The following is a 12328-nucleotide window of genomic DNA, read 5'->3' on the forward strand; positions in this document are numbered from 1 at the left end:
AATATAATTGCTAATCTCAAAATATATTTTGAAAATGAAGACATTTCCAGACAAAGCAAAACAGTAAGAATTTATTCAACAGTGGGTAAAAGCTCTTCTTCAGACTAAATAAATTATTCCATTTAGAAGGTTTATGAGGCAGGAAGAAATGAGAAAGGTGAAATGAGGAAAATGGTAAAAAGGGTGAAATATTTGATTGATTACTGACTGTATACAAAGATGATATACTGAGAGGCTAAATTATATATGAAATAAATATATAGAACAGCAACATATTTTGGGAAAGGATAAATAAATGTTGTCTTCTAATTAACCCAAGTATTGCTCAGGAAGTGAAGTACCATTTTATATAATATTTTAATAAGTGAGGGAAATCTGTTGTTTTTCCAGGGTAAACACTTATTAAAATAATGTATAATTGACAAGTGAATAATGAGGAATATAAAATTATTTTAAAAAATAATGAATCCAAATGAAATATGATGAGAAAATAAAATATTATTATGCCTTAAATATATTATGTATACATATCCATAAAATTTATCAATATGCATTTGTTTTTAATTGTTTTTGTATTTTTTATATAAAATTTAAATTGAGTATAGTAGTTCTTTGTGTGATATATTTTAAAACTCTTCTCTCATTCTGCATTTGTGCATCCTTTTTGAAAAGTTAAAGCAGTTAAAATTATTAACCACAAAAATTTAGAATTTATAGATGCAGAAAATTTTGCATTAATTGCTGCATTTTTACCATCTGGAAGAATTTCTGGAACATAACAGTTATTTAATATTTGTCGAGTGAATGAATAAATATTTTTTTACATTTTCTGCTGTTTATGTATTATGTAAAGTAAAATCACTGAGATATTCTTCTATATTTTTATCTAATAATTTAAAATTTTATTTTTCTTATATGTATGTTAATCTACCTGGAATTTTTTTTACTATATTACATGATGCATGGATGCAATTGTGCAGAAATGTATTTATTTGTGATGTATATGTGTGTTTATATATGTACATATGTATCTACAGATGATATTCACTGTCCACACAAAACTTAATGATGTGTAATGTTTCTTGCATAAAATTTATTGTATGTGACATATGGAAAATAACTGAATGAACTTATGCATCTATATCAGACCTAGTCTTTTTATCACTGATTTATAGTTTATAACTTTGTCACAATTATATTCACAGTTCTATAATAATTTTCTCTTCTCGGTTAGGTGTGTTCTATTTCTGTCTTCTTACAATTGCCTCGGTCTACCATATAAATTTTGGAATCCATTTTTTCAATTTCTATAAACAATATCTCAGTGGTGGGATTAGCACTGGGTCTATGGATTAACTACGAGAAAAAGGACGTATTTCCTTATGTTGATTCTCAATAACTATATGCATGCTTTTTGTTCTTTAATAGTACCCTGCAATTTTCTATATTATGGTCTTGCATAACTTGTACTTATTCTTCAGTACTTACAAAATCTTGTGGCAGATACCATACTTAATATTTACAAGCATTGTTATTTCAACTATTCAATATCTTACAAGATGTCCAAGTCACTGAAATAAGGCACGAGTCATATATCAGTTTCCACATGGATTTGAAAGACATTCAAAATATACAGTTGTTTCTCAGTAATTAGTTATTTATACAGAAATTTCAGCATAAACTATGAACTACCAGAAATAAAATAATTTAATAAGATTAATGAATAAAAATGTATAGAGAATATTAATAGTGCTCCTATACAGCAATGATTGCCAAGCAGAAAATAGAATAGGGTACAGAAAACCATTCATAATAGTCTCTTTTTCTTTCCACTTTAAAATATGATATAATGTGTTTAAGTATGTGGATAATTTTATCAACTTTCTCCTGTGTTAAGAATTTTTTTTCTGCATATTCAGGTATTTCTTAAACTCTGGAAATATACTTATTTCTATTTTAATATTTTATATTTTTACTCAGAATATCTTAAGTTTTTATGTTGCCACCAACTCCCATCTTTTTGCTTATTATTCTTACCCTTATTATTTTATGTTGTTGTCATTGACACCAGCATTCTATCATTACATCAATTTGTCTCTACTGTTAAAATTCTGTTCTTGTTGCCTCTAATATAGCTTTTAATCCTGATACTACTTTTTTAGGAGAGAAAAGGTCTTTGCTATTTTTATTCCACTCCTTGTTCCATTACACAGATACTGTTTAGTCACTTCAGATTTTTAAGTAGCACACTAGACCTAATTTCCTTAAATATCATTCTCATGTTGGTTTCTGATTTGTGCTTTTAATCTCAATTTTCCTATTTATATCTTTTCTTAGTTTTTTTGTTTTTTTTTTTTTTTTTTTTACCCAGAGAATCATGCCACACAATTATAGTGCTAGTGAAAACATCTCCTGGATACTGAGAATTGATTGTATAGTAGTTCCTTTCTAAGAAACCATATAGAAAAGTATATATGTATTTTTTAAATTATATTTAATTATTGAGAAGTTGAGAAAGTTTTTATTAGGGCTGCCAGTTGTATGACATGCTAAACGTACGATCCTGCAGATTGATTTTATATTGAAATGTTAACACTACTTAGAGTAAAATCTTAAGCAAAGGAGAGATTCTCTGAATGCGTAGTTAGAATCTCTCTTTGCATTCTGTCTTTTGGTTTGATTTTCAGGTCAGGCACCAGTAATCAACAGTGAATACTTGTAGTGAATACAAAATCTGAGATTCGCATCACACAGCGAGGAATGAAAGTAAATAAAGACTGACAGAAAGAAAAGAATAAAATGACAAAGATAAATACTGAGGATAATTTACTTGGATATATAAACTATTCATTCCAAAATAATAAGAGTAGATAAAGAGAAGAAATTGCTCTTGCGTTGCCTGGATCCACATACTTAATCATTCTAAGCATATTCCAGTGTAAGACACACGGTAAGCAGATGTTAAAATAGTTAAAAGCTCTACTTAAAGAGCAAAAAATCTCTCTGTTTAGTATGTTATTTCCTTTGAAGTGTGAATAATTATTTCGCTTAAGAAAGTCTTAAAAAAGCATATTAAATATTTTTAAAAAATGGATCTGTACTGACATTCCAGCCATCAACAATTTAGTATCTATTATATGCAAACTAACATGTTAACCCTTAGCTGTATGTCAGAAGACAGTGCAAACATGGTCCAATAACCACATTCAATAATGTGTGTTCCTAGAAATCCATTCTGTGAAAAATACATTTTTTGGCATAATTTGTATTTCTCTACCTTTAGTGAAGCTGAGCATCTTATTGTGCTTTTTTATATTTGTATTTCTTCTTGTGTACATTTCACATTAATAATCTTTTCCAAATTTTTGTAGGATCGTTTGTCTCAATTTTATTTTTAAGAGTTCTTTGAGATGATTTACCTTTATTTTATATATTCGAACTAATTTGCCCTTCATTTTTGATTGTGAGTTTTGTGTGAATGATGAGAATCCCCAAGATTTATTCATTAGTTAACTGACTCTAGTTAATACAGAAGAAAAAGTTTCTGTTTGGAGAAAGGGGAGCTAGAGAAGAGAGAAAGGGTAGAGGATTGAAGAAGAAAGTCTGATATCTGCTCTGTTCTTTCCTGTATATTCTCTGGGGACAAAATCTCCAGAAAAGTATCCTCACGAAATGAGATTTAAGGCACGCACCATGTGAATGTCCCTTTAATTTAGGGGCTGACTCTAGAAAAAGAGGATGGAAAACACTATTTTTTTTCCTGGCTTTTTAAATGTTACATACTTTAAAACTGAGCTGAGATGCAAAACCAAGACTACCTAAATCCATAGTGAAAGGTCTCAGTTTCCCTGAAATATATCATGGTTTTTCTCTATTGTAAATTAGGCCACAGAAATTATTGTAAATACTAAATATGGGATAAATGATAATGAAAATCATTAAATCACACATATGTTGAATTAAATGTGTGTTTCATGTCTACTTATTTTACTTGTTAGGTAAGGAAGAATTACACTTACCCAAAAAAGAGAGATGTTGTCTTCGACCTCCAAGTGGTCTCCAGGCCATTGGAATATCCTTCCTGACAAGTATGCCTTTGTTTGTCTGGAGGCTTTGACCACATGGTATCAGTTTTGCCTCTAAAAGAGAAAGAATAATAATGGTTTTAACCTGAACTCCAGCAGGGCCTAGAGGTTAAAAGTCAGCCTTAGGACTGCCTGTGGTTGACTCTAGCAAAACTTAGCACTCCAAAGACTCAAGAGCCTCACTGGTTGCCAGTACTTAATGTGTATTGTCACATATTGATGAAAGTAACATGCCCATCTCTAACTCCCGGAGTTGAGAACATCAGAAGCTCCATGTTGGTTGGGTACCTTTCCTGGCCTTTGCCTTATGCAATTCTCCCCTTGGTTGATCTTAATCTGTGCACTTTCCTTGTAATGCACTATAACTATGAGTATAACAGCTTTCAGTGAGTTCTATGAGTCTTCTTAGTGAATTATCAAACCACAGGTATCTTTGTAAACCCTGCCCTTCAAACTTGCAATTGGTGTCAGAAACAAGGGCAGTTTTGTGTGGATTGTTTATTCTAAACTTTGCAGTTGTCCTAGAACTCTGTGGTTAGCCACTATTTTTACAAATATTTATCTAAGTCCCTCTAATATATTATGCTGCCAATGAAATAGATGCTTGGAAATTAAATACAATAGCAAATAAACAAAATATATTTGAAAGTATTCTCCAAACAGTCTTATTCAAAATTTTTTCAAAGGTGTACCCCATTGCTAGCAATGTAGCCAGGGATGACTCAGAAGAGTAAAAGTGGAAAAAAAATAGTTACTGTATTTTCCAAAGTGTACCTGGCAAAAACTGAGAAATGCACATCTGTTTCTGGGAATTAATATTCCCTTATCACAGAAGAGAATCACCTCAGGTTATTTGTTATAACTGCCATAAAATAAAATATCAAAGTGGAACAGAAGTCTAATGTTATATTTTGAACCCTCAGAGAATACATTCCAAGTGGCTGCAGTCCTCCGAAACGCTGAAGAATGTATCCACTGAAAATTCATGAAAAGTAAGGATAGACACTTTTGATCCAAAGTTAAGTGGCATTACTAATGTCAGGGCTTGGTATAAAATAAATTCTTATAATTCAAGAAGTATTGCAATGGCACATAATAAATTTATCATTTTTCATTGTGTAATGCACCAGAAAAAATATATTATTTTATATTGAATTATATTAAACATTTACATTATATTAAATATCACATATTTATATTGTATAATTCAGGAGAAAAAAAATACTTCACCAATTGTTAGGACCACTGAGAATATGATGGAATTAAGCTCACGAAAGAGCTTTTTATCTCAAAGGACAGTATTCTCCATTGAAATGGAGATAACATTGTTTCTTTTACCTTAGTAAAGAAGCACAAAGAGAATTCTGAATAAAAACAATGCCAGGCTACTGTATATTATCAGATGAATTATACAAGATATGAATTCCATAAACATTGCCTCTATGAGAAGGAGATGACAAAGTTGTTAATTTATACTTCATATGACTACTTAAAAAGATCAAAGAAATTACTAACAGTTCAGGGATCTTGCCAAGTTACTCTCAGAACAGTTTGGTTTAAAATAAATAAACAACATCCGGCATCCACAGTCATTACAATAAAAACTAATAATCTCAAATATATTTTATTTTTTTTATTTTTTTTTTTTTGTTTGTTTGTTTGTTTGTTTAGGCACGGCAACCCTTGGTTGACCTCACAGATTGCAAGGACCTTGTCAGCTTGCAATCCCCTATTTTTTATTTTTTATGCCTACAGAACCTGGTCTTCCTAGGTGGTCTCCCATCCAAGTACTAACCAGGCTCGACCCTGCTTAACTTCCGAGATCAGATGGGATCCAGCTTGTTCAGAGTGGCATGGCCATAGACTAAAATACATTTTAGAATGTTATTCTGGTTTGTTGTGATAGTGGCATTTTCACGGAGAATCAAGGCTGAGATAGAAAAATTCATTGAATATAATCTAAATATTCAGTAAAATTTAATTACTAATTTTGTATATGTAAATGTCTTTTTTCCTTTAAAAAGAAATACTTATTTTTGGAAATAATAATAGTAAGAATATAATGATGTCAATATTATGTTAAAATATTTTCAATGAACTTTAATGTATTGCAGTGCAATATTAGGTAACCTTGAAGACCCATATGAAAAAAAGCAACATTCAATAGTTGATAGTCAAAATTTTAGGTAAATTATTTAAAATGTTTAAGTGACTTTCAAACCTGATTTCTTTCTACATTAAGTGATGATTATTCTTTGTTGTTATTAAATATCAGCATTTTAACAGTGTAAAAATATGAAATACCAAAAATAAAATTAATATTATTTAGAATCTTAAATTTACAAATTACACAGAGTTATGGTTTCTTTTTGTTTAGAAGTAAATTATTACATTGTTAGTATCTTCTCTTTCACATCATATTTATTAATTTTATTTTAATCTATTTTTCACATGTAGTATTTATAGTTGCATAAAATTTAAAAGAGAGAAAAACATGTATCAAGAAAAATAAAATTCACTCCAAAACTCATTGATTAAAAATAACCATTGTCTAAAATTTGGAGTGGAACTGAAACATTTTTTTCCCAGTGATCTTGTAACTCTGTCTTATTTTCCCTATCTCTATCTCTATCACTCTATCTCTATTCTGGACTTAAGCCAGCATTTTAATGTTTAATGTTAAGTTTTTTAATTATAACATGGATTAGACAAATTCAAATACACTATTCAAAAGCTTTCTTAATGGAGAATGAAGTGTATTTCATATGGAACATTTTTCTATGGAATAACTATTCCATCTGCCTATTGTTTCTCAATTTGGGTCAAATATAGTTCAGTACAGTCTTTATAATTGCCTGTTGCATGTCAGTCCTCTTGGATCTTTTATAGAGAATGTCACTGAAGATCTCTGCAAGGAGAATTTCAATGGAAATGTAGGAGGCAGGTTGCAAAGAATTAAAAGGGTTAGAGAGGCAGCGAATGTCCTTGGTTATGTGATTGGTTGACAAGGTTGAGAAAATGTAATATTTTAGTTGAATCTCTTAAGATTATTATGATCCCCCATTTCTTACAATTGGCCTAAAACTTACAATAAAAAATGTGACTGAGTGTAGCTGTATTTTGTGAGCTCCATCTTTTGAGTATTTTGTAATATAGTATAGAAGACTTAAAGGTTTTAAATTATTTGTCTCTATTTGATATATTGAAAAATGTAAGGTATATATGTCAAATATTTAAAAGCATTAGTTCCCATGACAAAAATTTATAGTCACAGTTACAGATCACACGTGTATATTATCATTTATGTATTAGTGTATGCAAATATCCTAATTGCTTTAATTTTAAAATCATGTCATTGAACTTATCTCACGGAACAGGTTTATTGCCAGTATCACTTGGGCCAAGGGTGTTGCTGATGGACTAAACAGTTCACAGGAAATGAACAAATATTGTCATATTCAACTTTCTAAGTGATTACATTAAAAACAGTAAGATATATAAAATAAATAATAATGTAGACACTGTCATAATAACACATTGCTAGATTTCAGAGGAGACCTAGTTTATCTTCTTACTTTTGCCATGATTCAATTGACACTTTATAGCACACAAATTTTGGAGAGTTTTTATTTTTAATTATACAAAAAAGTACAAAATTAAATATAATTTTAAATAATTTTTAAAAGAAACTGTATTTTTGAACTTGGATTTCATTCGTTAGAAGCTATGGCCTAGAAGTATCTTATAAAACAGTTCAAAACAGAGAAGAGTTAGCATTGCCCATAGGAATGAAAATCAACTCACTAATTATTTAGCAGATTTGAATGAATCGGTATCCAAAAGGATTACTGCCCAAAAGTTTGCCCTGAGGTTGAAACAGGTGTTGTTTCATCAGAATTCAGTGTTGCTGCTATTTCAAGGAGGAATTCAAAAAGACAACCCTGGGAAAGAAAATCCCATCTATGTGACACGAAAAGCGTGACTCCTAAACGAGATTGTACACTTTTTCCCTCTCTGTCATTTCCTAGACTCCTTTCTGTCTCAAATAGATCCCTTACCAATTGCAAAGCAGCTGGCATAATTCTGCTCCTGAAAATGGCAATGGCACCCTCGCAGCAAACCTTAGGCACACAGGTGTTTGAAGGGCTCCGAGATATAGCTAGACAGAAGCCAAATTTCAGGTAGAATCACCCATAAAGGTTATAACTACAGGGCCAGAAATTGCCTACTAATCTTCCTTCCAAAGGTTTGTGGCTCAAAGCTACGCTTAAGAACCTTCCTCCTGAAAGGGAGTCATGATTAAATTCTTCTGCAACTGTTTGGGAGATTGTTTGGGTTGGAATTAGAGCTGGTCTAATGACTGCATTCTTCACTGCCTGTGTGTGTTACACCTGCAAGTTCTTCCCGTCCTTCCTACCTCTCAAACGGTTCTGATGACTTTGAATACTTTGCTTAGTGAGTAGGAGTCTATGGTTCATGATGCGAATTATTACAAGTTGGCAGTCATTCTTGACAGTAGATTTTTTTTTTGCCATTTTCTGTGGGCAAGAGGCTATAGAAACTTTGTTTTGAAAAAAACAAAAAGAGAAGTTTCTGGTCTCAAGGACCACTTCTTTATTTGCTCCATAGATGTAACATGGCAAGAAGAGGTAGTTTTGTTGCTTTTGTTTAAATAGCCACAAACTTGCAAACTAGAACATAACTGTTCCTTGACTGTCTACTTGAATATGGGCACTTTTTTTTTTTTTTTGGTGAGGGTTGACATTTAGCTCAGGAATTAGGGCACACATACCCTGTATATCAGAGAAACGTAAAGTCACAGCAGAGGATCTGTTGTCTGGAGTACAGAATAAGGAATTTGGGACCTCCCTTCTCCTAACTCTGCTCTGCCTGGAATCCTAATTTTCCTTGATGCTTGTAAATCATTCTGACCACCTGGAAGGTGTGCATCTTTTCTTTCCTGCTTTTCATGTACAATTCTACCATCTCCAGTCGTTGTTTTTAGGTGTTTAATCGTAGAGGTGATCTTATCCACAGCAGCGTCCCCGCTCCTGAACTATGCACAAGTTTTGCCAAAATCCGACAGCAACATGACACTGTGCTTTGGCAGCAGACATTTTGTGCCACAAATTAAAATTTGATATAATTAGGCTTAGAGGCACCCTAATGTGTAGAAGAAACTGGCATGTCAGCTCATAAACTTAAATCTTAACATAGTTCTTATAGAAAACATTCAATTTCAGGACAGATTCAGGTGTGTGAGAAAGCAGAGCTCATGGGTGATCTTAGCTCTTAGATTGTTCATCACAGGGATGCTTTGGGAGGAATTAGATATTAGCCAAGAATACAGGTGGCAATGGTGAAATTTGAGAAGGGAGGCACATCCTACCTTTATACTCATCATGCCAAGGTAGCAAATTTATCTTATATTGTTCATTTAATTTATAAAAAACATTTTCATTTAATTTATAAAAAACATTTTCTTTCACTGAAGAGCTAGTATCATCTTCCTCATATGTAGGCATAATGTTGGGGCTAAAAATCCTAAGTCAAAGTGCCAAATAAAAATTTGGGAGCTGGTCTCATTCTTAAATGCACAAGAACAGTCTAATACATCAAAACTCTAACAGCCCAGTTTTCTGAAAAAATAAGTTACTGGCAAATCTTAACTAATTTACTACAGTAGTTTGCTGTAGTCAAGTGCTTCCATAGCGTCTTTACATAAGTTTAGCTAGTCTTCATCTGACCTTGAGAAGGGCTGAGTTCAGTTTAGCATTAAAGCAATCAATGTCAGCACTCCTGTCACCGTGAAGTTGGCGTGAACATGGGGAATGTTTAGTATGCGTGCTAGGTAGACCCTTAGCTCAAATGAAAGCAGGCGTTGATCTATACATTAAATACTTTTATGACTCCTAAACTAGATTGTGACATTTTAGTGAAAACCGAGATGGAAAATTATAAGGCAAACTTTGGTCTCATATTTATAACTTTCAGAAAATATTCTACGGAAATTAGATTTCTGGGCTAACCATAGCTGAAAAATTTCCTTAAGCACTTGTGTGCAAGTCATGTTTTCATCTGTGCCTCTGCTGTTTCTAAAATAAAACTAACTTCGGTTACTTTGGAATCGTGGGGTCTTTTATTAGAGATTGAAAGCAAAAAATGAAAAACAAAACAAAACTACCACATCAAAAATAAAGGAGCAACATTAAGGCCTGACAACCAGTCTAGAATACTGAGGTAGAGAACAATGAACAGGCACATCATCTTAGATTTCGTGTGAAACGTAATACTATCTATACCGATGATACATATTAAAACGTTGGTCTTAAAGGAAAACAAATCCATCAGCTATATGTCTTGCCTTCTCCCTTTCTTTTGCTCTTTCACAAATATTTACTGCGCCTAAAATTACAAATAGGTGGAACTGCATTGTAAATATAAATCCATTTAATTCCTTTTAATGAAATTTAAGAGGAAAATTTCCATAAACATGGACTTCGAGTTAGGCTGTGAAAAACTTCTAGAGGCAGATATTGTTACATGGTTATGTATACTTTAGAACTCTCTAAGCATATTTATTTTTAATTAAAAACATGGAATGTTTTTATTAAACCTATACAGCAAATAATTTATCGTGTTTTGGAGAAGGCTAGGTACCATTTTTTTCTACATGTTTTCCTCAGTAAAAAGGAGTGAAATGTACCTTGGCCCAAACTGCCTTCATAATGACAATATAAATAATGTGTTCCGAATCATAATCAAATACAGTCAGGCTTTATTCAATAACCCAAACAACTAATTATATGCCATGGTAGATAAATCAGTATAAATATAACAGAAGCTAGAAACAGCTGGGTGGATGTCTAGGGATTTTGAAGTTTTCTTATTTACGGATAAAATCAGCATACCATGGACACTTTAACTTTTTTCAAAGAATTTGAGAATCTTATAAAGTCTCTTTTTGAGATACCTTGAACACCAAAGATTCCTTTACTTTTTAGAAATAATATACTCGATAATTATACAGTAATATAAATTCATGATATAGAAATTAAGGAATTAAGAAATTTCTATATCATGAATTTATATTACTGTATAATGATACAGTAAAATCTTAAAATTAATAAAATCATCAGCATCTAAAGAGATCTATTGTAAGCATTATATATTTATTCTGGGTTCCTTCTGTTGCATGGTATAAAACTTTGTTATTTCATTCATCACCATTTATATAAATGTTTCTTTTCTTGACTCTCTCTTTTATTTGATTGACCATATCCCCACCAAAAATCTGGTGTACTGTTTATTAACCCTGTACACAGAGTCCTTAAAGTCTCACTTGGCGCATTTGTGTTTTGAATTAATAAATATCTAAGTGGACAATTTTTAGTTGCAAGAAGATTAAAATTAACAGAATAACCCCACTCCTGAAACATTCTTGTTTTTAGTTTAAATTAGTTTCTCCAAGTTTCAGATTTTCATTTCCTGATTCTTTTCAACAGATCTGGAATGGAAAAGTCAAAATGTCTACAGGTTCCATGAATGAATGAGTGAAGGCGGCACAACCATAGGAAATACGAACTTGGGTTTAAAGTGAGGACACGATAGGCAAGGGAGAAAATATGACAAAATGCAGAGTACATCTTTCACCCAGAGGGTCAGGGAGCACCTTTCATCATTTATTGCTGGATGGCAATACAAGCCCAATGTTGCCTGACTTCTATTTTTTATTTTTTATTTTTAAAGCAGAACAGAATAGATTTTAAGGGAAATTGTCTCAAAAAAGCATTGTCAGTTAAATTAATTTAAAAAATGCATATTGTGGAAGAATGCTTCTCAATTTAAAAATAAAAAATGTGAAGAGCAGCTATAAACCATAGACCAAAAATTTCCAGTGTTTGACGTATGCCATATCATCTTCCTCCATGTTCTTTATGAGGTATCATTTTGCCTAATTTACAAATTTATATTTTCAACTGATCCTTTAAAACTCAGGCCATATTTATCACCCAGTTGAAATCCTACTTGTATGTAAGTCACGCGGCACAATCACCTCTACATGGCCCAAATTACTAAACTTGTTTTGTATTCGTTACAGGTACAGGGTCTACCTATTACTTTATCAGAAATACTGGCAAATCATGTGCCAGCTCTGTGCCTTTCTACATATTTTGCAACCTGTCTAAATCAGTTGTCACATGTGTGGATGGAAATCATAATTGTAGCCACCCCCTGAATTG

The 12328-nt window shown here is 31.9% G+C and overlaps 1 pseudogene; it reads right to left on the reverse strand.

Annotated features, from left to right (window-relative positions):
* Nucleotides 1-5831: 5831 nt before the first annotated feature.
* Nucleotides 5832-5950, reverse strand: LOC112484670 (annotated as a pseudogene).
* Between the last annotated feature and the right edge of the window lie 6378 nt (nt 5951-12328).

This window comes from Pteropus alecto, unplaced genomic scaffold, assembly GCF_000325575.1.
Source record: "Pteropus alecto unplaced genomic scaffold, ASM32557v1 scaffold17, whole genome shotgun sequence".
Taxonomy (NCBI): domain Eukaryota; kingdom Metazoa; phylum Chordata; class Mammalia; order Chiroptera; family Pteropodidae; genus Pteropus; species Pteropus alecto.